The sequence below is a fragment of the Macaca thibetana genome, chromosome 2, assembly GCF_024542745.1.
Source record: "Macaca thibetana thibetana isolate TM-01 chromosome 2, ASM2454274v1, whole genome shotgun sequence".
Lineage (NCBI taxonomy): Eukaryota > Metazoa > Chordata > Mammalia > Primates > Cercopithecidae > Macaca > Macaca thibetana.
The window spans coordinates 1,949,678-1,977,341 of NC_065579.1; the positions used below are offsets into that span (position 1 = coordinate 1,949,678).

Consider the following 27,664-nt stretch of genomic DNA (forward strand, 5'->3'; position numbering starts at 1 on the left):
TAATTGCCTATATCTCTATAAAGATAATTTTATAGTCTCAGTAATCCTGATTATAACTGTTTTACCCATACATCTTAGTTTGGGGTTAGGGAAAAAAACTAAAAATGCTGCATTTCTGGGAAACAATTTGTTCAGAAAATGACAGCATTTATATAAACTTGTAAGTTACATCAAGAGACTGATGATCTGGCCGGGCGCGGTGGCTCACGCCTGTAATCCCAGCACTTTGGGAGGCCGAGGCGGGCGGATCACAAGGTCAGGAGATCGAGACCACGGTGAAACCCCGTCTCTACTAAAAATACAAAAAACTAGCCGGGTGAGGTGGCGGGCGCCTGTAGTCCCAGCTACTCGGGAGGCTGAGGCAGGAGAATGGCGTGAACCCGGGAGGCGGAGCTTGCAGTGAGCCGAGATCGCGCCACTGCACTCCAGCCTGGGCGTCAGAGCGAGACTCCGTCTCAAAAAAAAAAAAAAAAAAAAAAGAGAGACTGATGATCTTGAAAGGAATGACACTGGTGGATATATCATCTCTGGTACATTTGTTAAAAGATGACCATTGCGTTACCTCCTTGCACCCGTCCCAGTTTGTGCTCTGTAGCAGATGAAAACGTCTCACCCTAGTAGTGCTGCCTTTTTTTTTTTTTTTTTTTTTTAACAATCCAGATAGAGTGACAATGCCATCCATTTCTGTTTTTCTTTCTTAGACCTGTAGGTATATACAGCACAGCATCATCAGCGCATTGCCAAAAAACTGTTTTCCTTTATTTCTTAAGAAACTACTTCATAGGCGCCTGTAGTCCCAGCTACTCGGGAGGCTGAGGCAGGAGAATGGCGTGAACCCGGGAGGCGGAGCTTGCAGTGAGCTGAGATCCGGCCACTGCACTCCAGCCTGGGCGACAGAGCCAGACTCAGTCTCAAAAAAAAAAAAAAAAAAAAAAAAGCCGGGCGCGGTGGCTCAAGCCTGTAATCCCAGCACTTTGGGAGGCCGAGACGGGTGGATCACAAGGTCAGGAGATCGAGACCATCCTGGCTAACCCGGTGAAACCCCGTCTCTACTAAAAAATACAAAAAACTGGCCGGGCGAGGTGGCGGCGCCTGTAGTCCCAGCTACTCGGGAGGCTGAGGCAGGAGAATGGCGTAAACCCGGGAGGCGGAGCTTGCAGTGAGCTGAGATCCGGCCACTGCCCTCCAGCCTGGGCGACAGGCGACTCCGTCTCAAAAAAAAAAAAAAAAAAAGAAAAGAAAAGAGACTTACATATTTAAAATAGAAGTGTAGGGCCGGGCACAGTGGCTCACGCCTGTAATCCCAGCACTTTGGGAGGCCAAGGTGGGTGGATCACCTGAGGGCAGGAGTTTTAAGACCAACCTGGCCAACGAAACCCCATCTCAACTAAAAATACAAAATTAGCCAGGCATGGTGGCACATGCCTGTAATCCCAGCTACTCGGGAGACTGAGGCAGGAGAATCGCTTGACCCCAGGAGGCAGAGGTTGCAGTGAGCCGAGATCATACCATTGCACTCCAGCCTGGGTAACAGAGCAAGACTCCGTCTCAAAAATAAAATAATAGAAGTGTACAATTTTCAAAACCTAATTGATCCAGGCCATAAAATTAAGGAATATCTAGCAGTACAACCCAACTCTGATTGCTTTAATATATTGTCAGTAAAGTCTTTAGGGAGCTTCAGGATTGAAACTAGAAGACATCTCAGTCACATTGGGTATTCCTTACATTGTAGTACACGTTACGATCTGCTGCTAGTAACTTTGTTGAGCTGTTTTTCGGTAAACTAAAAATCTTAATCATTTGAGTTTTTACTATAGACATTGTCACTGTTTTGTTCACGCTCTTGGTGCTACAGAAGTGTTTAAACGTTTGACCATCTCATTTGTTCATCTGTAGATCTGTTGGAACGTGCCATGAGACTGTGGTGTCATTGAAAATGACCTTAGGCCTTGGACTGTTGGATATATGGATGAGCTACTTTCATGTAACCTGCATTGTCAGCAAATACTTTTCCACTTCCCTTCAGCCCGGCATGTTTTACTGTGGATAAACTGTGTTCCGTTATGCGCCTGCTCTGTCCTGTTTCTGTGGTGGTGTTTTTTTTTTTTTTTTTTTTTTTTTTTTTTTATGACAAAGCACACCTGGCCAAGGTGTTATCACAGGTGTGAGTAAATGAGAGCTTCTTGCTGCACATTCCCCATCCAGTCACTAAGCACCGCAAGACACAGAACTGTATGAAAGCTTATTTTTACTTAGTTTCATCTTATAGTCGTGTTTGAACTTGTGAGTTTCTTTTACATGGAACTGTTTAATTTTGAGATTTGCTGCTAGAGGGAGGACTGGTTATGCTTTTGGAAGTTACTAGCAGCACTGCTCTGGTAGGATGTGCACGAAAACGGTTACTGTGAGTTGCTGGGCTTGTTTCTGCGTCTGTTTTGAGTGATAATACAAGGGCCCACATCCTAGGGGGTTTTCAGGGTTAAATTCATTAATTCCAAATAAAATATTTAGAATGATGTCCAGCACGAAGTAAACATTTGATAAATGTAATCTCCTATCATTATTTTTTTCCCCTCTATGGAATTACCGGAGCAGGTGCAGAAGTAACGGAATGCCGCACAGAGCTATTTGCACTTTTCTCCCACCTCTCGTATTTTAAAAATGTATGCATTATGGAAATTATTCTGCAAATATTACACAGCTTTTTTTTTTTTTTTTTTTTTTTCTAACAGGATCTCCCTCTGTCATCCAGGCTGGAGTGCAGTGGCACAGTCTCAATCTCGGCTCGCTGCAATCTCCGCCTCCTGGATTCGAGCGATTATCCTGCCTCAGCCTCCGTGTGATTGGGACTACAGGCAGGTGCCGTTACAGCCCAGCTAATTTTTGTATTTTAAGTAGAGGCAGGGTTTAACCATGTTGGCCAGGCTGGTCTTGAACTCCTGACCTCAAGTGATCCACCTGCCTCAGCCTCCCAAACTACTGGGATTACAGGCGTGAGCCACCACACCCAGCTGTTCCACAGCTTTACACAAAGAAGGCCCCCAGTACATCCCTATTTGGTCACACAGTGAGAAATTGTATATTTTACAGTATTGCATAGCTGGTAATGTGACACTGTGCATTACAGTTTGGATAATCACTTTCCTGAAGAGAGATTGCAAAGAAAAAAATTTAAATCAAGAATTGATTTTTGAAGTTTTTGTTTGTTGTTGTTGTTTTAAATAGAGACAAGGTCTCACTGTGTTGCCCAGGCTGTTCTCAAACTCCTGAACTCAAGTGATCCTCCCGCCTCGGCCTCCCAAAGTGCTAGGATTACAGGTGTGAACGACCATACCCAGCCAAGAATTGTTTTATGTATTTATTAGAAATAAGTTTGTAAACCACAGGTTCCAAAGTGTTAGTACCTTTAATTAATGTAACAAGAAGTTCAGTGTTTGTCAGTCTGGGGTTGTCCTAGGACAACCGGGGAGTCCAGCAGCCCCGCCAGCACTTGGACTCTCCACGTATTCACTCTACCATTCTTAGCATGTAGGCCTGTATCCTTATGCCTGTTGCAACATAGATACTAGATGGCTGGTGCACCTCCAACCTCTTGTCCAGGTGTCAGGCAGGAAAAAGAGAGATGGCAAAAGGCAACGTGGAGAGCAGAAGGGAGTAGTACTTACAGCAAGAGAACACAAGTTTTCCCAGAAACCCTCAACTTCTGTCCCATTGGCCAGAACTCATTTGGCACCCCATAGCTGCAAGAGAGTCTAGGGAAGAGTGCTTCTCCAGATAAAATCAGACTTGTTGGTAAAGAAGGAGGGATGGAAATAGTATATAACTGACCACCATAGCTTGAGTGTGAAAATTGCTCTATTGGAATCTTTTGTAGCTCTTCCCCTACTATTTCTACAGGGCACTTCCCCATCTGTTGACTTTGATACTACATGATTGATGGGGGTGTTCACTTTTAGATATGAGAAAAAGGCCTAGAGCAATTAACTTTTCCAGTGTTATCCAGGTAGAATTTTAGCTCTTCTGGGTTAAGGAACTGGAAACTTTTCAACTCTCTAGGCCTCATCTCAGCTAGAGAGCTAGTTTTGAAGAAACGTAATTGCTTATAGGTCATAAATGCAATTTAAATGTAATCGGCAATGTGGCAAGTTTAGTGATCCATCGTTGGGAGGAGACCACAAGTATCTGCTATAAATTCGTGATTAAGCAGTTGATTGATTTAGTTTAGCAAGAGCCTAGGTGACCCTGAGCAAAATAGCCCTTTGTGGGTGTTCCTGGCCCCTGAGCATCCTCTAGGGGGTGCTGCTGCCACTGTCATTCTCAAAGATGGAGCCTGCCAGAGGTGAAAGCCCAGTTCTTGCCATTGCCCTGCTATCCTCGGGTTTATGTCGCCGTTCTGGAAGAACTCAAATATAACATTATTCGATGTAACAAGCAGTCTGACTGTTAAGAAACATGGAGATCTTTTGGTTCTCGAGTCAAAGTTGGTATCAGCAAAGCTACATTCTTATAGGGAGAGAATGTACACTTGCTGGTGCTCCAGAGAGCCTGGCTCCCTATGATAATTCTTATTCTTTAAAAAAAAAAACAACTACATAATAGAGAAATACATTCTTATCTATAAAATTTCAGCCATTCAAACAAAAGAAAGGCCCTTCAGTCCCAGTCCAAGTCCCCGTTCCAAAGGAAAGCTTGCTAGTTTCCATCTTTTCAGACCTTTCTCTATACATTATATCTAGATATTGGTCAGTTTTGTAGACCAAGCAGTTCTTGAAGGGAGCAATCGCAGAAAATTGACTTTTGTTTCCCTCTGTTCTAACCCGTCTTACAGGGTAGTTCTTCCGCATTCCCTGGATGAAATTTAGAGCAAACACCCAGGCCGTTTTACCAGTGAGTTCTACGAATATTCAAAGAAAAAATTCCAATCCTGCACAAAGTATCTGAGGATATAGAAAACATTCCCCAAATTCTATTATGAGGATGGCATAGCCATGATACCAAAATAATTGAAGAAGAAGAAAATTACAGGATAGGCCAGGCATGGTGGCTCACACTTATAATCCCAGCACTTGGGGAGGCTGAGGCAGGTGGGTCACCTGAAGTCAGGAGTTTAAGGCCAGCCTGGCCAACACGGTGAAACCCCGTCTCTAGCTCGGCGTGGTGGTGGGCGCCTATAATCCCAGCTACTCAGGAGGCTGAGGCAGGAGAATCACTTTGACCCAGGAGGTGGAGGTTGCAGTGAGCCAAGATCGCGCCATTGCACTCCAGCCTGGGCAAAACTCTGTTTCCCCCCCAAAAAAAAAAAAAAAAAAAAAAAAAATATATATATATATATATATATATATGATAATCTTATAAATACAAATGTGCAATTATTAAATATATTACTAGCAAACCAAATCTAGCAATGTATAAAAGAGATAGTGCATCCTAATCAAGTAGGGTTATGCATGTAAAAATCAAGATAGTTTACAGTATTAGTAGATTATCTGGGCATTTCAACAGATTTAAGAGAGTGGCTGGGCCCAGTGGTTCACACCTGTTATCCCAGTACTCTGAGAGGACAATGCATGAGAATCATTTGAGGCCATGTTCAAGACCAGCCTGGGCAACATAGTGAGACCCTATCTCTAAAAAACCTAATAAAAAAACATTAGCCAGGTATGGTAGCACACCTAGAGTCCTGGCTACTCTGGAGGCTGAGCTAGGAGAATGGCTTGAGCCCAGGAGTCCAAGGTTGCAGTGCACCACTGCACTCCAGCCTGCATGACACAGTGAGACTGTCTCTTTAAAAAAAAAAAAAAAAAAAAAAAAAGCATTGGCCCAGCTTGGTGGCTCACGCCTATACTCCCAGCACTTTAGGAGGCCGAAGTGAGTGGATCACCTGAGGTAAGGCATTCGAGACCAGCCTGGCCAACATGGTAAAACCCTGTATCTACTAAAAATACAAAAATCAGCCGGGCATGGTGGCATGTACCTGTAATCCCAGCTACTCAGGAAGCTGAGGCAGGAGAATCGTTTGAACCTGGGAGGCGGAGGTTGCAGTGACCTAAGACTTCTACATTGCACTCCAGCCTGGGCAAAAAGAGCAACACTCTGTCTCAAAAAAAAAAAAAAAAAAAAGAAAAAAAAAAGTAAAATTCAATATCAATTCATGATTTAAAAATATACATTTTAGCAAATTAGGAGTGAACTTTTTTTTTTTTTAAGATGGAGTCTTGCTCTGTCGCCCAGGCTGGAGTGCAGTGGCGCGATCTTGGCTCACTGCAACCTTCGCCTCCCAGGTTCAAATAATTCTTCTGCCTCAGCCTTCCGAGTAGTGGGGATTACAGGCATGCACCACCACACCCAGCTAATTTTTGTATATTTAGTAGAGACGGTGTTTCACCGTGTTGGCCAGGCTGGTCTTGAACTCCTGACCTCAGGTGATCCACCCGCCTTGGCCTCCCAAAGTGCTGGGATTACAGTGAAGCCACTGTGCCAGCCAGGAGTGAACTTTAACCCAATAAAATGTACCTCCCAAATCCTGCAACAAGAAATCATGCTCAGAAGTGAAGCATTGAAACCATTTCTTTGAGTACCAGAGTAAGACCAGAATCATGCCCATTATCACGAATCTTTTTTTTTTTTTTTTTTTTTTTGAGATGGAGTCTTACTCTTTGTCACCCAGGCTAGATGGCAGTGGCGCGTTCTCGGCTCACTGCAACCTCCACCTCCCGCCTCAGGATTACAGCACACGCCACCACGTCCTGGTGATTTTTTGGTTTGTTTTTTGAGATGGAGTCTTGCTCTGTCACCCAGGCTGGAGGGCAGTGGCACAATCTCAGCTCACTGCAGCCTCCACTTCCTGGGATCAAGGGATTCTCCTGCCTCAGCCTCCCGAGTAGCTGGGCTTCCAGGCAAGCACCTTCACGTTCAGCTAATTTTTGTATTCGTAGTAGAGACAGGCTTCACCATGTTGGCCAGGCTGGTCTTGAACTCCTGACCTCATGTGATCTGCCTGCCTTGGCCTCCCAAAGTGCTGGGATTACAGGCATGAGCCACAGTGCCCGGCCCATTATCACCACTTTAATTTAAATGTGAAATTGAAGATCCTAGTTTGTGCAGTAAGTAAAAGAAAAGAGGCCGGGCGCGGTGGCTCAAGCCTGTAATCCCAGCACTTTGGGAGGCCGAGACGGGCGGATCACGAGGTCAGGAGATCGAGACCACCCTGGCTAACACGGTGAAACCCCGTCTCTAATAAAAAATACAAAAAAAAAAACTAGCCGGGTGAGGTGGCGGGCGCCTGTAGTCCCAGCTACTCGGGAGGCTGAGGCAGGAGAATGGTGTGAACCCGGGAGGCGGAGCTTGCAGTGAGCCGAGATCTGGCCATTGCACTCCAGCCTGGGTGACACAGCAAGACTCCGTCTCAAAAAAAAAAAAAAGGCCGGGCGCGGTGGCTCAAGCCTGTAATCCCAGCACTTTGGGAGGCCGAGACGGGCGGATCACGAGGTCAGGAGATCGAGACCATCCTGGCTAACACGGCGAAACCCCGTCTCTACTAAAAATACAAAAAACTAGCCGGGCGAGGTGGCGGACGCCTGTAGTCCCAGCTACTCAGGAGGCTGAGGCAGGAGAATGGCGCAAACCCGGGAGGCGGAGCTTGCAGTGAGCTGAGATCCGGCCACTGCACTCCAGCCCGGGCTATAGAGCAAGACTCCGTCTCAAAAAAAAAAAAAAAAAAAAAAAAAAAAAAGAAAATACAAGAATTGGATGCCTGGGCACGGGGGCTCACGCCTGTAATCCCAGCACTTTGGGAGGCCGAGGTGAGCGGATCACCAGAGGTCGGGAGTTCGAGATCAGCCTGACCAACATGGTGAAACCCCGTCTCTACTAAAAATACAAAATTAGGCCGGGCGCGGTGGCTCAAGCCTGTAATCCCAGCACTTTGGGAGGCCGAGGCGGGCGGATCACAAGGTCAGGAGATCGAGACCACAGTGAAACCCCGTCTCTACTAAAAATACAAAAAAAAATTAGCGGGGCGCGGTGGCGGGCGCCTGTAGTCCCAGCTACTCAGGAGGCTGAGGCAGGAGAATGGCGGGAACCTGGGAGGCGGAGCTTGCAGTGAGCCGAGATCGCGCCACTGCACTCCAGCCTGGGCAACAGCGTGAGACTCCATCTCAAAAAAAAAAAATAAATAAATAAATAAATAAATAAAAATACAAAATTAGCTGGGCATGGTGGCGCATGTCTGTAGTTCCAGCTACTCAAGAGACTGAGGCAGGAGAATCGCTTGAACCCGGGAGGCTGAGGTTGTGGTGAGCTGAGATCGCACCATTGCACTCCAGCCTGGGCAACAAGAGTGAAACTCCGTCTCAAAAAAAAAAGAGAAAAAAATTTCAAAGCGATGACTGGGCACAGTGACTCATGGCTGTAATCCCAGCCCTTTTGGGAGGCCAAGGCAGGCAGATCACCTGAGGTCAGGAGTTTGAGATCAGCCTGGCAACATAGTGAAACCCTGTCTCTACTAAAAATACAAAATTACCTGGGCGTGGTGATGGTTGCCTGTAATCCCAGCTACTCGGGAGACTGAGGAAGGAGAATCACTTGAACCTGGGAGGTGGAGGTTGCAGTGAGCTGAGATCGCACCACTGCACTCCAGCCTGGACAACAGAGTGAGACTCGGTCTCAGGAAAAAAAAATTGGAAAGCAAGATAAAATCTCATTATTTTCAGATAAGGTTGATATAAACTATTAAAATTTAGCAAGTTTGCTGTATACAAAATCAGTGTGCAAGAGTCAATTACATTGTTAAGCACTAGCAACAAACAGAACATGTAGTCTTAAAAATCTACTATTTATAACAGATCAGAAATACAAAGTACCTAGAAATGGTCATGCCTATAATCCCAGCTATTCGGGAGGCTGAGGCAGGAGAATTGTTTGAACCGGGGAGGCGGAGGTTGCGGTGAGCCAAGATCGCGCCACTGCACTCCAGCCTGATGATAGAGTGAGACTCCATCTAAAAATATATGTGTGTGTGTGTGTGTGTAAATATATATATATATATATATATAGGAGAAATCCAGGCACAGTGGTTCACGCCTGTAATCCTAGCACTTTGGGAGGCTGAGGCAGGCGGATCATCTGAGGTCAGGAGTTCAAGACCAGCCTAGCCAACATGGTGAAACCCCGTCTCTACTAAAAATATAAAATTAGCCAGGTGTGGTGGTGTGCACCTGTAATCCCAGCTACTCAGGAGGCTGAGGCAGGAGAATCGCTTGAACCCGGGAGGCGGAGGTTGCAGTGAGCCGAGATCGCGCCACTGAACTCCTCCTGCCTGGGCCACAAAAGCAAAACTCCGTCTCAAAAAAAAAAAAGAAAGTAAAGAAAGGAATAAAGCCTGGCTACTCCATAGGCAGCAGGAGCTTGGGCTGCTTGACTGAATATACTTACAGTTCTTTCTTGACCATCTGCTAAACAAGGGGTGGATTGTTCATGAGTTTTCCAGGAAAGGGGTGAGCAATTCCCGGAAGTGAGGATTCCTCCCCTTTTTAGACCATATAGTGTAATTTCCTGACGTTGCCATGTCGTTTGTAAACTCATTGTGCTGGCGGGAGTGTCCGTTAGCAGCGAATGCATTGTGATTAGCATATAATGAGCAGTGAGGACCACCAGAGGTCACTTCATTGCCATCTTGGTTTTGGTGGGCTTTGGCTGGCTTCCTGACACATCCTGTTTTATCAGCAGGGTCTTTATGACCTGTATCTTGTGCTGACCTCCAGGCAAAAGCCTTATTTACCCAGCCCTTATTCAAGATGGAGTCACTCTGGTTCAAACACCTCTGACAAAGGGATAAAGAAAAACATGGTTTGCAGATTGTTGCAAATGAACCTAAACAAGGTTTTGATCATGCCTCATTTTTGGTTGTTTTTTTGCTTTTGTTTTTCTTTTTTTTCTTTTTTTTTTTGAGACAGGGTTTCACACTGTCGCTCAGGCTGGAGTGCAGCGGTACGATCTCAGCTCACTGCAGACTCCACCTCCCAGGCTCAAGTGATCCTACCACCTCAGCCTCTCAAGAAGGGACTCCGGGACTCCCAGCCACCACACCCGGCTAATCTGTGTGTTTTGTAGATGGGTTTCACCATGTGACCCAGGCTGGTCTTGAACTCCTGGCCTCAAGTGATCCACAGCCTCAGCCTTCTAAAGTGCTAGGATGACAGGTGTGAGCCACCTCGCCCAGCCATGCTTAGGTTCTTTCCGCAAAGTCAGCTACCTATGCAGTTTGAGGTGTGAGGGTTAACTAACTTCTGACAACCCCACTGCCAGATCATAATGAACGCAAGTCTCAGACCAAATCTTGCCACACACCTAAAAGCTAATTTAAGCAAACATTTATCTGCAAAAGCGTTTGTTCAGCCTGTCCTGTAGCTCACTATGATCCATGCTGTCTGTCCCAAATGCTCTGTCCACGACCTTGCATGAAAATTTCACTTGTCTACAACCTGGCATGAAAAGTTCACTCGAGGCGGAGAGGGAAACATGCCAGGGGCCAGGATTCTGTTACCCTGCAAGATGGCATCATGTAACCAGACATCCTCTTAACTAGTGGCTGGTCACAGGATTATTTAAGGATGGAGCCTTGAGGGCCATTCCTAAGGGGTCAAGTTGCTGGCCTCACTAGATTCTTACACCTTGCTTATGCAAAGGCAGCAGGAATCTCTCAAATAACTTTAGCCAATGGAAAGATCCTGAATAACTTTCATTTCACTGATGAGAGCCCATTTATGACCTCATTACTGATTAACAAGCAACTAAGTTCATAAAGAAACAACCATTTATTTTTTCATTCATTCATTCATTCATTCATTCATTCATTCATTCATTCATTTATTGAGACAGGGTCTAGCTCTGCTGCCCAGGCTGGAGGGCAGTGGTGTGATCATGGCTCACTATAGCTTTGACCTTCTGGGCTCAGTCAATCCTTCCAGTTAAGCTTCCTGAGTAACTGGGACCAGAGATGCTTGCCACTACGGCTGGCTAAATTTTTTTATTATTATTTTGTGTATGGACGGGGGTCTCACGATGTTGCCCAGGCTTATAACTGCACAATGGGTTCACCTTGCCCGCTGCCTAGACAGAGACGATACATCACGACAGGCGAATTGCAGTAGAGAAAGAGGAATTCACGCAGAGCCGGCTGTGCAGGAGACTGGAGTTTATTATTCAAATCAGTCTCCAAGCATTCAGAAATCGAGAGTTTTTAAGGATAATTTGGTGGGTGGGAGAAGGCCAGTGAGAGACTGTTGATTGGTTGGGCTGGAGACGCAATCATGGGAAATTGGAGCTGTCCTCTTGCGCTGAGTCAGTTCCTGGGTCGGGGCCACAAGATCAGATGAGCCAGTTTATCCATCCGGGTGGTGCCAGCTGACCCATCAAGGGCAGGGTCTGCAAAATATCTCAAGCACTGACCTTAGGAGCAGTTTAGGGAGGGTCAGAATCTTGTAGCCTCCAGCTGCATGACTCCTAAACCATGATTTCTAATCCTGTGGCCAATTTGTTTGTCCTACAAAGGCAGTCTAGTACCCAGGCAAGAAGGAGGTTTGTTTTGGGAAAGGGCTGTTACCATATTTGTTGTAAACTATAAGTTCCTCCCAAAGTTAGTTCAGCCTGCACTCAGGAATGAACAGGGACAGTCTGGAGGTTAGAAGCAAGATGGAGTTAGTTAGGTCAAATCTCTTTCACTGTCTCAGTTACAATTTTGCAATAGTGGTTTCAGGCTGATCTCGAACTCCTAGGCTCAAGTGATCCTCCCGCCTCGGCCTCCCCAAGTGTTGGAATTACAGGTATGAACCCCCACACCCAGCCAGAACATCTATTTCTGATAATCACTCTGCTTGTTAACTGAGCCTCAGGTGTTGATTGAGATATAGATAATAGAAATGCTTGTAGTACTGCACTCCAGTCTGGAACAAGAGAGCAAGACCCTATCTCTTTAAAAAAAAAAAAATTGCCAGTAGTAGCTGCCTCTAATGTGTAGTGTGTAACTGTTCTGACTAGACACTGGCTACCCTAATGAGTGAATTTTCTTTCTTTCTTTCTTTTTTCTTTTTTCTTTTTTTTTTTTTGAGACGGTGTTTTGCTCTTGTTGCCCAGGCTGAAGTGCAATGGTACCATCTTGGCTCACCGCAACATCTGCCTCCCAGGTTCAAGCAATTCTCCTGCCTCAGCCTCCTCAAGGATCACTTGAGCCCAAATAGCTGGGATTACAGGCATGTGCCAATATGCTGGCTAATTTTGTATTTTTAGTAAGAGACAGGGTTTCTCCATGTTGGTCAGGCTGGTCTCAAACTTCTGACCTCAGCTGATCCACCCACCTCAGCCTCCCAAAGTGCTGGAATTGCAGGTGTGAGCCACTGTGCCTGGCCTTTTTTTTTTTTTTCTCAAGACAGAGTCTTGCTCTGTTGCCCAGGCTGTAGTGCAGTGGCACAATCTCAGTTCACTGCAACCTCTGCCTCCTGGGTTCAAGCAATTTCCAGCTAATTTTTGTATTTTTGGTAGATACAGGGTTTCACTGTGTTGGCCAGGCTGGTTTCAAACTCCTGACCTCAAGTGATAGACCCACCTCAGCCTCCCAAAGTGCAAGGATTACAGATGTGAGCCACTACACCGGGCCTGGTTGTTGAAAAAAAAGGATGTTCAACACAAGTTGGAAAGTTTAAGCATGTCTTAGACGGTCTGCAGAAGTCATGAAGGGATTCATAATTGTGGTAAAGATTTAGCCAAAGTTAACACTAAAGTTACCCTAGCCACCCAAATCCAATGCCACTTACCCTAAAAGGAATGTTACTTCTATTTTGTTATTTATTTGTATTTTTATTTTTTGGCCAGGCACAGTGGCTCATGCCTGTAACTCCAGCACTTTGGGAGGCCAAGGTGGGCAGATCACTTGAGGTCAGGATTTTGAGACCAGCCTGGTCAGCATGGTGAAATCTGGTCTCTACTAACAATAAAAAATTACCTGGGCATGGTGGCACATGCCTGTAATCCCAGCTACTTGGGAGGCTGAGGCAGGAGAATTGCTTGAACCTGGGAGGTGGAGGTTGCAGTGAGCCGAGATGGCGCCACTGCACTCCAGCCTGGGTGACAGAGCAAGACTCCATCTCAAAAAAAAAAAAAAAAAAAAAAAAAAAAAAGGAATGTTACTTTTTTTTTTTTTTTCCCGAGATGGAGTCTCGCTCTGTGGCCCAGGCTGGAGTGCAGTGGCCGGATCTCAGCTCACTGCAAGCTCCGCCTCCCGGGTTTACGCCATTCTCCTGCCTCAGCCTCCCGAGTAGCTGGGACTACAAGCGCCCGCCACCTCGCCCGGCTAGTTTTTTGTATTTTTTAGTAGAGACGGGGTTTCACCGTATTAGCCAGGATGGTCTCGATCTCCTGACCTCGTGATCCGCCCGTCTCGGCCTCCCAAAGTGCTGGGATTACAGGCTTGAGCCACCGCGTCCGGCAGGAATGTTACGTTTATAAAGGAATGTTACTTTTATATTAATGTTTCGGCAACATCTGGTGGAGGGAAACCAGTGTTAGAACCCGTCAGAATGGCTGACAGCAATCAGATTCCAAATGCTGCTGCAGACAGAACCACCCATGAACACGCGTTTCTTCTGAGGACCCTTAGATCGGTCCCAGGAGCAGCCTTGGCGGCTGCTCCCCACACAATGCCCCTTTTCAGCAAGAAGTAGCTGGACACCCCCTAACAACAGTTTATCCAGCACCCCCTAACAACAGTCAGGGTTACCACTCCAGAAGCGGGAATGATACAGGAGTTAAGAAGAAATTACTTAGGCAGATAGTGAGGGTATGGAAGTCTTCGGTAGGATTCTCCTTTGGATGAAAAGCAGCCCCAAATTATTTTTCTTTCTGACACAGAGCTGCCTATAAAATCAAGCTGCAGACACAGATGCTGTCAGTTGTGCCAATCACATTCAAGATGGCGGCTCCCTCTTCCTTTCTCTGCCACCACGTGTACAGGAAGGATCACACCTGATGGAACCAATCTGTGAGCCCTATGTAAATCAGACACCACCACCTCAAGTCAGACTATAAAATCCGGCATCTGCTGCTGGCCAGACTGTTCCTCTGGGAAGTCCTCTCTCCCTAGAGGAGAGCTGTTTTTTCTCTTTCTTTTCCCTGTTAAGCCTCCGTTCATTCACTTAAGGTGCTTAGCACAGTGTCTGTAAATAGAAATCTCTCAAAACATATTCATTATTATTTTAAACTTTATTTTTAAATAATTTTATTTATTTTTGTTTTTTTGAGTTTTGCTGTTGTTGCCCAGGCTGGAGTGCAGTGGCGAGATCTCAGCCCACTGCAACCTCCACCTCCCGGGTTCAAGCAATTCTCCTGCCTCAGCCTCCCGAGTAGCTGGGATTACAGGCACGCACCACCATGCTCGGCTAATTTTTGTATTTTTAGTAGAGACAGGGTTTCGCCATGTTGGCCAGGCTGGTCTCTAACTCCTAACCTCAGGTGATCTGTGCACCTCAACTTCCTAAAGTGCTGGGATTACAGGCGTGAGCCACCTCACCTGGCTGTGAATATTTTAAGATAATTTTAGATTTACGGAAGTTACAAAGATAGCACAGGGTGACCTCATCTACCCTTCACATAGCTTCTCCTAATATTAGCATCTTACTATAACCATGGAACATTTGTCAAAACCAAAAAGTTGGTACAATAATATTAACAAAACTATAGACTTTGTTCAAATTTCAGCAGCTTTTCCACTAATGTCATTTTTCTGTTCAAGGATCCAATCCAGGATACCATATTGCATTTAGTATTATTAAGTTTTTCAGAAAGAGACTCTGATGTTCTCAGCTCATCCTGAATCCCAGGGGTTCGGTATAGTGACATTAGGCCTCTGGGAGGTGTTTAAGATGTTCACCTTAATTTTCTGGGACTTTCACATTAAGGTACCTCTACCAGTGACGGGCTGGGTCAATCTGATGAGTTATTTTCATGCTTGAGGGCTTTGGGGAGATGGTCTCAGATGCTGAGAACTGAGGACTGGGCAGAAACTGAATTCCAGGAGCTGGGCGAGGAACTTGGGCAGTATTAACAGTTGTTTGCTCATGGGGTTGTGGTACCTGCAACCAAGGGGGCAGCATGGGAAGCAATGTCTCCAGGAAGTGCCATACTGGGGCTGAGTAGGTAACGCAAGAGTGGGTTACCAACCCAAAGTGGATAAGGCAAAGGGGATGTTTGTGTATAAAGGAAGAAAAAAAAAAGTTTAACAAAAGTTGGTTGGCCGGGTGTGGTGGCTTATGCCTGTAATCCCAGCACTTCAGGAGACCGAGGCTGGCAGATCATGAGGTCAAGAGATCAAGCCCATCCTGGCCAACATGGTGAAACCCCGTCTCTACTAAAAATACAAAAATCAGCTGGGCGTGGTGGCAGTCGCCTGTAGTCCCAGCTACTCAGGAGGCTGAGGCAGAAGGATCACTTGAACCCGGAATGTGGAGGTTGCAGTGAGCCGAGATCATGCCATTGCACTCCAGCCTGGTGACAGAGTGAGACTCCGTCTCAAAAAAAGAAAAAAAAAATGCTGGTGGCTGGGCGCAGTGGCTCACGCCTATAATCTCAGCATTTTGGGAGGTTGAGGTGGGTAGATCACTTGAGGCCAGGAGTTTGAGACCAGCCTGGCCAACATGGGCAAAACCCATCTCTACTAAAAATACAAATATCAGGTGGGCATGATGGTGGGGGTGCCTGTAATCCCAGCTACTTGGGAGGCTGAGGCAGAAGAATCACCTGAACCCAAGGCAGAGGTTGCAGTGAGCCAAGATGGCGTCACTACACTTCAGCTTGGGCAACAGGGCAAGACTCCATCTTGAAAAAAAAAAAAAGTTCAGAGCCAGATAATTTGAGGGAAATGACAGGAGCAGTGCCGAGCATGATCCATGAGCTAGGCATTCGGCAATGGGCGCTTTTAATGTAATTCTGCAGCTATGGATATAAGATGACTTGGGCAGGAACAAACAGAAGTGTATAACTAGATGAAGGACATTTTCTGGTCTTCATAGTTCTGGATATCTGTGAAGGAAGCATACCCTGCCATTCTTAGGAAAGAAGTGCACATTTTGTTAGAATTTTAGCTTCCTATGAGCAAACTTTCTCTTGTTTAACAGACATCAGGAGAAAAAACGGAAACAATCTTATTTCAGTGGCAAATGAAATCAGTGTGTGCTTATCTCAAGCTTAATGCAGGATTGGATCCAATATTTGTGCAGTAAAAGCAAACGGGTTACGCATTAAATAGTTAAATTGTATTTTTTATTTTACTTTCAAAAATAGCAGTTTTATGAAAGATAGGCTTATACATGAGAACAGGAAAAAAGCATGTATAATTGTGACATATAGGGCTACATTTGAGCTGAATCATGTCACTAAGAAAATAATTTTTCAGGCCGGGTGCGGTGGCTCATGCTGTAATCCCAGCACTTTGGGAGGCCAAGGCGGGCAGATCACGAGGTCAGGAGTTAGAGACCAGCCTGACCAACATGGTGAAACCCCGTCTCTACTAACAATACAAAAATTAGCCGGGCGTGGTGGCGAGCACCTGTAATCTCAGCTACTCGGGGGGCTGAGACAGGAAAATCGCTTGAACCTGGGAGGCAGAGGTTGCAGTGAGCCGAGATCGCACCACTGCACTCCAGCCTGGGTGACAGAGCAAGACTCCGTCTCAAAATAATAATAATAATAATTTTTCAGGGTGTTGTACAAAATGGTCTTATGGCATATTTTGTTTTGTTTTATGGTCTCTCTCTCTCTCTCTCTTTTTTTTTTTTTTCTAAGATAAAGTATCTCTATGTAGCCCAGGCTGGCCTTGAATTCCTGGGCTCAAGGAATTCTGCCTCAGCCTTGTGAGTAGCTGGGATTACAGGCACACACCACCACGCCCAGCTAATTTTTCTATTTTTAGTAGAGATGGGGTTTACCATGTTGGCCAGGCTGGTCTCGAACTCCTGACCTCAGGGGATCCTCCTGCCTCTGCCTCCCAAAGTGCAGGGTTTTTTTTTTTTTTTTTTTTTTTTTTTTTTTTTTTTTTTTTTTTTTTTTTTTTTTGAGACGGAGTCTCGCTCTGTCGCCCAGGCTGGAGTGCAGTGGCGCGATCTCGGCTCACTGCAAGCTCCGCCTCCCGGGTTCACGCCATTCTCCTGCCTCAGCCTCCCGAGTAGCTGGGACTACAGGCGCCCACAACCGCGCCCGGCTAATTTTTTGTATTTTTAGTAGAGACGGGGTTTCACCGTGGTCTCGATCTCCTGACCTTGTGATCCGCCCGCCTCGGCCTCCCAAAGTGCTGGGATTACAGGCGTGAGCCACCGCGCCCGGCCTAAAGTGCAGGGTTTACAGGCGTGAGCTAATGCGGCTGGTCAAGAGAAGAGTTAACTCTTTAAAAGACTGTTACCATGTCAGATAAGAACTGCAACTTTGTGGCTTTCTGAACGCTGTCAACTCTCCATGCAGAATACCACAGCCTTACCAGCTTGATGTGGCAGATGAAGGAGTACAAAACAGTGGAGCAGCTAGAAACTTGAAGGATAAATTCTAGAAGTGAGAAAGTCGCAGTTGGGTTGGATTCAAAACCTGAGTATAAAGGCTGCCTAAATTCCTGGCTGGCCATACTACAGACTACAGACATACTACAGACGTACACAGGAGCTCCAGGGACCCCTATAAAACGGCAAGCAGGAACTGAGGGGGGCCGGGGCGGGGGCAGCAGGGATCCTATCTTGAAGACAGAAGTGATCCTGGTGAGATTTATGAGTTTTATACTGAGTCTGTTCCTCAACCTGCACACAATTTAGGTGGCAAAAAGTGAAAGCATTATTGGTTTGAAGGGTCATGAGACAGAAGTTGGGGCTCATAAAACAACAGGAAATGTAGAGGGTGTGCCCCGTACACAGTCTATTACCCCTGGGCTCGAAATCTACTATTCTTTGCCCTGTGAGGCATAAGAAGGGGTAGGTTCGCTTCCTGGCTCCCGTGTACTTTCTTCCCCTGGGATATGACTCCCAGAAGCATGCAGGAGGTCCAACGGTGCTTATTCTGTCTCTTTTTTCCTTTTTTTTTTTTTTTGGGATAGAGTCTCGCTCTGTTGCCCAGGCTGAAGTGCAATGGCCTGATCTCAGCTCACTGCAACCTCCACCACCCAGGTTCAAGCGATTCTCCTGCCTCAGCCTCCTGAGTAGCTGGGATTACAGGCGCCTGCCACTATGCCTAGCTTATTTTATTGTATTTTTAGTACAGACTGGGTTTCACCATGTTGGCCAGGCTGGTCTCCAACTCCTGACCTCATGATTCGCCAGCCTTAGCCTCCCAAAGTGCTGGGATTACAGGTGTGAGCCATCGCACCTGGCCTAATTTTTAAAATATATTTTAGATTTGGGGGATTGGGAGGATCTCTCTGTGTTTCCTGGGCTGGTCTCCAACTCCTGGCCTCAAGCAATCCTCCTGCCTAGGCCTCATAAAATGCTGGGATTGCAGGCATGAGCCACTGTGCCCAGAGCCCAAAATAGACACTTTTTTTTTTTTTTTTTTTTTTGAGACGGAGTCTTGCTCTGTCGCCCAGGTGGGAGTGCAGCGGTGCCATCTCGGCTCACTGTAACCTCTGCCTCGTGGGTTCAAGTGGTTCTCCCACCTCAGTCTCCTGAGTAGCTGGGAAAATAGGCGCTCGCCACCACGCTCAGCTAATTTTTGTATTTTTGGTAGAGATAGGCTTTCAACCACGTTGGCCAGGTTGGTCTCGAACTCCTGACCTCAAGTGATCTTGCCGCCTCAGCCTCCCAAAGTGCTAGGATTACAGGCATGAGCCACCACACTGGCTTGCCCAGCATTCTCTACAGTCACACCCCCTATGGGGGAGAGGAAAGGGAAAAAAGACAAAAAAATATAGGAGGCCAGGTGCAGTGGCTCACACCTGTAATCCCAGCGCTTTGAGAGGCCCAGGCAGATAGCAAACTGAATCCAGCAGCACGTCAAAAAGTTAATTCATGAGGCTGAGGCGAGTGGATCACTTGAGGCCAGAAGTTCAAGACCACCCTTGCCAACATGGTGAAACCCATCTTTACTAAAAATACAAAAATTAGCTGGGTGTGTTGGCATGTGCCTATAATCCCAACTACTCGGGAGGCTGAGGCATGAGAATTGCTTGAATGTGGAAGGCGGAGGTTGCAGTGAGCCGAGATCATGCCGTTGCACTCCAGACTGGGTGACAGAGTGAGATTCTCTATCTCAAAAAGAAAAAACAAAAACAAAAACAAAAACAAAAAAAACCAGGTACAGTGGCTCACGCCTGTAGTCCCAGTACTTTGGGAGGCTGAGGTGGGCAGATCACCTGAGGTCATGAGTTTGAGACCAGCCTGGCCAATATAATGAAACCCCGTCTCTACTAAAAATACAGAAATTAGCCAGGTGTGGTGGCCCACACCTGTAGTCCCAGCTGCTCAGGAGGCTGAGGCAGGAGAATCACTTGAACCCAGGAGTTGGAGTTTGCAGTGAGCCAAGATCACACCACTGCACTTCAGCCTGGGTGACAGAGCAAGAGTCCGTGTCAAAAAAAAAAAAAAGTTAATTCAATCAAGTAGGCTTTATTCCTGGAATGGAAAGTTGGTTCAACATATGCAAATCAATAAATGTGATTCACCACATGATATGGTTTGGCTCTGTGTCCGCACCCAAATCTAGATGACATAAACAAATGGAAAAACATTCGATGCTCATGTATTGGAAAAATCAGTATCATTAAAATGGTATGCTGCCAAAAGCAATCTACAGAGTCAACATTATTCCTTTATTTATTTATTTATTGAAAACAGAGTCTTGCTCTGTCACCCAGGCTGGAGTGCAATGGTGCAATTTCGGCTCACTGCAACCTCCGCCTCTCAGGTTTAAGCCATTCTCCTGCCTCAGCCTCCTGAGTAGCTGGGATTACACATGCGTACCACCATGTCTGGTTAATTTTTGTATTTTAGTAGAGACAGGGCTTTACCATTTTGCCCAGGCTGGTCTCAAACTCCTGAGCTCAGGTGATCCGCCCCCTTCAGCCTCCCAGAGTGCTAGTATTACAGGTATTGGTCTTGCTGACTCTAAGAAGGAAGTCGTGGACCTTCGCGGTGTTACAGCTCTTAAAGGTGGCACGGACCCAAAGAGTGAGCAGCAGCAAGATTTATTGTGAAGAGCGAAAGAACAAAGCTTCCATGTCGTGGCAGGGGACCCGAGCAGGTTGCCGGCGCTGGCCGTGGGCGGCCAGCTTTTATTCGCTTATTGGCCCTCCCATGTTCCATTTCCGTCCTATCAGAGTGCCTTTTTTTTTTTTTTTTTTTTTTTTTTTTGAGACGGAGTCTCGCTCTGTCGCCCAGGCTGGAGTGCAGTGGCCGGATCTCAGCTCACTGCAAGCTCCGCCTCCCGGGTTCACGCCATTCTCCTGCCTCAGCCTCCCCAGTAGCTGGGAGTACACGCGCCGCCACCTCGCCGGGCTAATTTTTTGTATTTTTAGTAGAGATGGGGTTTCACCGTGGTAGCCAGGATGGTCTTGATCTCCTGACCTTCTGATACACCCACCTCAGCCTCCCAAACTGCTGGGATTATAGGGTGAGCCACCCTGCCCAGCCCAGAGTGCCCTTTTTTCAATCCTCCCTGCGATTGGCTATTTTTAGGATCCTGCTGATTGGTGCATTTTACAGAGTGCTGATTGGTGCATTTTACAATTCTCTTGAAAGACAGAAAAGTTCTTCAAGTCCCCACTCAACCCAGGAAGTCCAGCTGGCTTCACCCCTCACTTCTGACGTCATTTTTCACAGAACTAGAAAAAATTATTCTAAAATCTATATGGAATCAAAAAGACCCTGAATAGCCAAAGCAATCCCAAGTGAAAAGAATAAAGCCAGAGGCATCACATTACTGGACTTCAAGCTATACTACAAGGCTACAGTAACCAAAACAGCATGGTATTGGTTAAAAAAAAAAAACAAAAAACCTATGGTCATATGATCTTTGGCAAGGTTGATAATAACAAGCAAAGGGGAAAGAATACTGTATTCAATAAATTGTGCTAAGATAGTTGGCTAGCTATATGCAAAAGAATAAAACTGGACCCCCACTTTTCACCATATACTAAAATTAACTCAAAATGAATTAAGAATTTAAATGTAACACTTCAAGCTATAAGAATCCTAGAAGAAATCCTAGGAAACACCATTCTGGACATTGGCTTTGGGAAAGAATTTATTACTAAATCCTCAAAAGCAATTGCAACAAAACCAAAAATTGACAAATGGGACCTAATTAAAGCCAAGAACTTCTGCACAGCAAAAGAACCTATCAACAGAGTAAACAGACAACTTACAATGGGAGAAAATATTCATAATTTATGTGTCCAACAAAGGTCCAATAACAGAATCTATAAGGAACTTAAACAATTGAACAAGCAAGAAACAAATGTCCCCATTAAAAATGGGTAAACAGCTGGGTGAGGCAGCTCACACCTGTAATCCCAGCACTTTTGGAGCCCAAGGTGGGCAGATTATGAGGTCAGGAGTTCAAGACCAACCTGTCCAACATGGTGAAACCCCAACTCTACTAAAAATACAAAAATTAGCCAGGCATGGTGGTGTGTGCCTGTAATCCCAGCTACTTGGGAGGCTTAGGCAGGAGAATCGCTTGAACCCAGGAGACGGAGGGTGCAGTGAGCCGAGATTGTGCCATTGCACTCCAGGCTGGGCAATAGAGCAAGACTCCATCTCAAAAAATAAATACACAAAAATAAAATGGGCAAAACACATAAATAGGAACTTCTCAAAAGAAAACATACAAGTGGCCCACAAACATATTTAAAAAATGCTCAACATCACTAATCATCAGAGAAAAGCAAATGAAAATCACAATGAGATACCATCTCACACCAGTCAGAATAGCTATTACTAAAAAGTCAAAAAATACTAGCCGGGCCAGGTGGCGGGCGCCTGTAGTCCCAGCTACTCGGGAGGCTGAGGCAGGAGAATGGCGGGAACCCAGGAGGCGGAGCTTGCAGTGAGCCGAGATGGCGCCACTGCACTCCAGCCTGGGCGACAGAGCGAGACTCCGCCTCAAAAAAAAAAAAAAAAAAAAAAAAAAAGTCAAAAAATAACATGCTGGTGAGGCTGCAGAAAAACGGGAACACTTACACTCTGTTGGTGAACATGTAAATTAGTTCAGTTACTGTGGAAAGCAGTTGGAGAGTTTTTTTTTTTTTTTTTTTTTTTTTTTTTTTGAGACAGAGTCTTGCTCTGTCACCCATGCTGGAGTGCAGTGACACGATCTCAGCTCACTGCAACTTCCGCCTCCCAGGTTCAGGCAATTCTTCTGCCTCAGCCTCCACAGTAGCTGCTATTACAGGCACCCACCACCACACCCAGCTAATTTTTGTGTTTTTAGTAGAGACAGGGTTTCACCATGTTGGTCAGGCTGGTCTCAAACTCCTTACCTAAGGTGATCTGCCCCAATTGGTCTCCCAAAGTGCTGGATGGGATTACAGGTGTGAGCCACTGTGCCTGGCCTGGAGATTTCTCAAATAACTTAAAACAGAACTACCATTTGACTCAGCAATCCCATTACTGGGTATACATCCAAAAGAAAATAAATTATCCTACCAAAAAAACACATGCATTTGTATGTTCATTGCAGCACTATTCACAATACCAATGACATAGAGTCAACCTAGGTGCCCATCAATGGTGGACTGGATAAAGAAAATGTACATACACGCTATGGAATACCACGCAGCCATAAAAAATATGAAGTCATGGCCGGGCGCGGTGGCTCAAGCCTGTAATCCCAGCACTTTTGGAGGCCCAGACGGGCAGATCACGAGGTCAGGAGATCGAGACCATCCTGGCTAACACGGTGAAACCCCGTCTCTACTAAAAAATACAAAAAACTAGCTGGGCGAGGTGGCGGGCGCCTGTAGTCCCAGCTACTCAGGAGGCTGAGGCAGGAGAATGGCGTGAACCTGGGAGGCGGAGCTTGCAGTGAGCTGAGATCTGGCTACTGCACTCCAGCCTGGGCGACAGAGCGAGACTCCGTCTCAAAAAAAAAAAAAAAAAAAGTATGAAGTCATGTCTTTTGCTGCAATAAGAATGTAGCTGGAGGCTGTTATCCTAAGTGAAATAACGCAGGAACAAAAATCCAGTGAGCTGCTCTCATTTATAAGTAATGCTCTCGCTTATAAGTAGAAGCTGAATAATGAGTATTCATGGATATAAGGATGGCAACAATAGGCTAGGTGCAGTGGCTCATGCCTGTAATCCCAGCACTTTGGAAGGCCAAGGCAGGTGGATCACGAGATCAGGAGTTCAAGACCAGCCTGGTCAACATGGTGACACTCCGTCTCTTCTAAAAATACAAAAATTAGCTGGGCGTGGTGGTGGGCACCTGTAATTCTAGCTACTTGGGAGGCTGAGGGAGGAGAATTGCTTGAACCCGGGAGGCGGAGGTTGCAATGAGCTAAGATCGTGCCATTGCACTCCAGCTTGAGCAAAAAGAGTGAAACTGTGTCTCAATAATAATAATAATCTTACATATGTAATTGGTGTCTCAGAGAACAGGTATAGAGAATGCAGCAAAAACCATATCTGAAGAGGTAATGATTGAGAATTTCCCAAAACTGATGAAAGACATCAACCCACAAATCAGAGAAACCCAATGATATCCAAGACAGATAAATACAAAGAAAACAAACATAGGGCACAAAACAAATGACTAAAAATCACTGACAGGCCGGGCGCAGGGGCTCACGCCTGTATTCCCAACACTTTGGGAAGCTGAGGCGGTTGGATCACGAGGTTAGGAGATCAAGACCATCCTGGCTAACATGGTGAAACCCCGTCTCTACTAAAAAAAAAACAAAAACAGTTAGCCGGGCGAGGTGGCGGGCGCCTGTAGTCCCAGCTACTGGAGAGGCTGAGGCAGGAGAATGGCGTGAGCCCAGGAGGTGGAGTTTGCAGTGAGCCGAGATCGCGCCACTGCACTCCAGCCTGGGCCACAGAGCGAGACTCCGTCTCAAAAAAGAAAAGAGAGGGCCTGGCGTGGTGGTTCACGCCTGTAATTCGAGTACTGTGGGAGGCCCAGGTGGGAGGATCACTTGAGCTCAGGGGTTCAAGATCAGCCTGGGCAACATAGGAAGAAGTCATCGCTACAAAAATAATGATAGTAATAATAATAATAACAAAAAAATTAGCCGGGAGTGGTGCAGGAGCCTGTGGTCCCAACTACTTTGGAGGATGAAGTGGGAGGATCGCTTGAGCCCGGGAGGCAGAGGTTACAGCTAGCCTAGGTTGTGCCACTGTACTCCAGCCTGGGCGAGAGAGCAAGACCCTGTTTGAAAAAAAAAAGAAGAAAAAAGAAAAAAAAATCAACAATAATTCCAGCCATTGTTTAGAAATAAGACTAAACAGCCGGGCGTGGTGGCTCAAGCCTGTAATCCCAGCACTTTGGGAGGCCGAGACGGGCGGATCACGAGGTCAGGAGATGGAGACCATCCTGGCTAACACGGTGAAACCCCGTCTCTACTAAAAAATACAAAAAACTAGCCGGGCGAGGTGGCGGGCGCCTGTAGTCCCAGCTACTCGGGAGGCTGAGGCAGGAGAATGGTCTAAACCCGGGAGGCGGAGCTTGCAGTGAGCTGAGATCCGGCCACTGCACTCCAGCCTGGGCGACAGAGGGAGACTCCCTCTCAAAAAAAAAAAAAAAAAAAAAAAAAAAAGACTAAACAAAGCTTTCGTTTGGAGAGGAGTACTTTATCTAGAGAGGAGTACTTTATCGTTAACATTGTTTAGAATTTTCTGACACATGGTGATAATTAAAAGCAAACCATCCTGCAGTTGGCTTCGGTATTGTTTTTATTTTCTCCACCATTAATGCATATCCTTATTGTCTACACAGGCTCTCAGCAACACACCCTTGGTATTCCATTGCAGTCACCTCCACTGTATTCTTCCAGATCGAGTATGTTCAAAACTGAACTCATCTTCCGCCATAAATCTGCTATTATTATGTCAGGACCTGTCAGAACACTGGCTTGTAACTTTGGAAAGCATTCACAGTTGAGGCGGGAAGGACACAGATAAAGAGGCCAATCCCAATACCGGGGTAAGATCAATGGGAAAACCAGAGAGGGGACGCCTGGCCAGGCCTCACGACGTCCAGAGCTGGGATGGGTCTTTAGCTTTCGGCGCAGGGGTGACGGGGTCAGCGGAGGGTCGGGGTGTACACTAGCTGCGGTCTGATTTAGCCCTTTTAGGTTAAAAGCTGGAGAATGGGCTGAAGTCTCAAACGCGCTTCGCAGCTCCTGAACGCAGCTCCCGAACGCAGCTCCCAAGCCAGCGCGTTCTGAGGGAGGCTGGGACTAAGGACGCGGTGACGGTCGGGGGCGGGGCGGCTGCGGGCCGGGGGGCGGGGCGGGAGCACCGGAAGCGGGGCGGTGCCAGGCCCAGCCCCGCAGGCGGAAGGGCGCGGAGGAGGTGACGCGATAGGCCGGCGCCGGCGTCGCGGCAGCCGCTTCAGAGGAAGCTCGGCGGCTGTGGCCGCGGCGAGCAGGCCGGACGCCTCTTCGCTGGCGGGGCTTCCCCTGGAGCTGACGAAGGCGGGGCCCGCGGTCCAGGCTGCTGCCGCGTCGGGGCCGGTGGCGGGGCAGCTGCCAGGAACGAGGGTCGCAGGTAAGCTGGGACGTGGGCAGCCAAATGACGGATTCAGCGATCGCCTGGCGGGGCTGGCTGGGGCCATTCCCGCGCCGGTGCGCGCCAGCTCAGCGCCCGGTCCGGAGGCCTCGAGCCGCCCTCCCCCGCCCGAGCCGGAGGCCGCGGTCCGTCTCGGCCACAGTCTGCCGTTCCGGGGGAGGCGCGCGAGCTGGTCCCGAGGGGCCGCTGCCCTGCGCTCTCACTCCAGCCGGGCTGTGCGGCGCAGGCACCGGGAAGCTGGCGCCCCCCAGCTCCTCACGAAGCCGGGAAAGCTCTGGGAGGAGGAGCGGCTGTCACAGGCCTCCGGCTCCGGCCGCCTTGGAAGTCCGGGTTTCTTATTTGCTCAGACCGCTCTGCCTCCTTCCGGCCTTGGTTCTTTCCCTCGCCCTCCCGGGACCCTTTTCCAGAGAGCCCGGTTGGGCATGAGCGCGGCGGGAGATGTCTTTTCCCTTCAGTCTGCGCTGAGTGGTATCGTCCCCCGTGTCGCGGGAGGAGGGATGCGGAGAGGATGTGGGAGTTTTGGACTTAGAGCCAGAATAGCCGAGGTGAAATCCTACCCTGCTGTCTGGTAGTGTTTTTTCATCTCATGCTAGGCATTTCGACCTTTTTCACCCCAGGTAAAGTGGGACTTTCTTCTACCAATATAAATTATAATGTTTGGAGAATTAAATGAAGAAAGCAGACGTTATGAAATGTTTTGAGAATCTGGTTAAATTTAAGAATATCCAGGACACTTCATGATAGGTTCCTAATTCTGTTGTTTTGCGTTTTGCCCGGAATAACTAAGCTTGGTATGGAGAAGGGTGCCCGGAGATGCCAGGCACTTGTGTGGTCAGAGCCTAACTGCAGTCTCTGTTTTGGGTGGGCAGCATCAGGAAGAAACCAGACTCTCTCCTAGCCATCCACATGTCTCACGCTTGTTGATAGCACATTATTGGTATAAGGGATGGCTTGTATCAGTTTTGATTTTTACTCAACGTAGCTTTTTCCCAGTGCATCTTTTCTAGGAGAAAAGCTTGGTTTGTAGGGGAGGGTGATGGGGAGAGGGGCTTCATTTACACCTTGGCTCACAATTTTTTTTTTTTGGCGAGGGGACCGGGTCTCACTGTAACAGGCTGGAGTGCAATGGCGCGATCTTTTTGGCTCACTGCAACCTCCGCCTCCCGGGTTCAAGAGATTCTCCTGCCTCAGCCTCCAGAGTAGCTGGGATTACAGGTTCCCGCCATCACACCTGGCTAATTTTTGTATTTTTAGTAGACACGGGGTTTCACCATATTGGCCAGGCTGGTCTCGAACTCCTGAGCTCAAGTGATCTACCTGCCTTGGCCTCTCAAAAGTGCTGGAATCGGCCAGTCGCGGTGTCTGACGCCAGTAATCCCAGCACTTTGGGAGGCGGAGACGGGCGGATCACCTGAGGTTGGGAGTTTGAGATCAGCCTGACCAACATGGTGAAACCCCATCTCTACTAAAAATACAAAATTAGCCAGGCGTGGTGGCGCAGGCCTGTAATCCCAGCTACTCGGAAGGCTGAGGCAGGAGAATAGCTTGAACCCGGGAGGAGAGGTTGCCGTGAGCTCAGATCACGGCATCACACTCCAGCTTGGGCAACAAGAGCAAAACTTCCTCTCAAAAAAAAAAAAAAAAAGGTGATGGGGTTACAGGCATGAGTTACTGCGCCTAGCCTATATCACTTGGTAAATTAGCCTTTTTTTTTGGGTAGGCTATTATGTGAACCCTTCAAAAATCATAGAAAAATTGAAATTTAACAGTATTTTGCTTTTATTCTAGCTTGTCATAAACCCAGTGCTCTATACACAGGCCTGCCTTTCTGCCTCCTCTATCCTGGCATGCATGGCCTTACTTCGTGTTATTAGCCAGCTTCCTATGGAGCTCAGTTTGGGAACAGGGGATTC

The 27,664-nt window shown here is 47.1% G+C and overlaps 1 protein-coding gene and 1 long non-coding RNA gene across 7 annotated transcripts in view; both read left to right on the plus strand.

Annotated features, from left to right (window-relative positions):
- The window catches only part of LOC126948014 (uncharacterized), a 198,653-nt gene extending 173,882 nt beyond the window's left edge, over positions 1–24,771 (plus strand). Inside the window, exons 2-3 of the long non-coding RNA XR_007723311.1 lie at positions 1,004–1,082; positions 24,615–24,771. This is a non-coding gene — a long non-coding RNA (uncharacterized LOC126948014). The remainder of the gene's footprint in view (positions 1–1,003; positions 1,083–24,614) is intronic.
- A 741-nt stretch (positions 24,772–25,512) lies between these two features.
- Positions 25,513–27,664, plus strand: part of SENP5 (SUMO specific peptidase 5) — a 73,181-nt gene continuing 71,029 nt past the window's right edge. For 4 of the 6 annotated variants that reach the window (XM_050779153.1, XM_050779155.1, XM_050779157.1 and 1 more), the window contains exon 1: positions 25,569–25,730. The gene's annotated coding sequence lies outside the window, so the exon portion shown is untranslated. Of the gene's footprint in view, positions 25,731–27,664 lie in introns of all 6 variants that reach the window. The other 2 variants (XM_050779152.1, XM_050779156.1) reach the window with 1 other exon arrangement.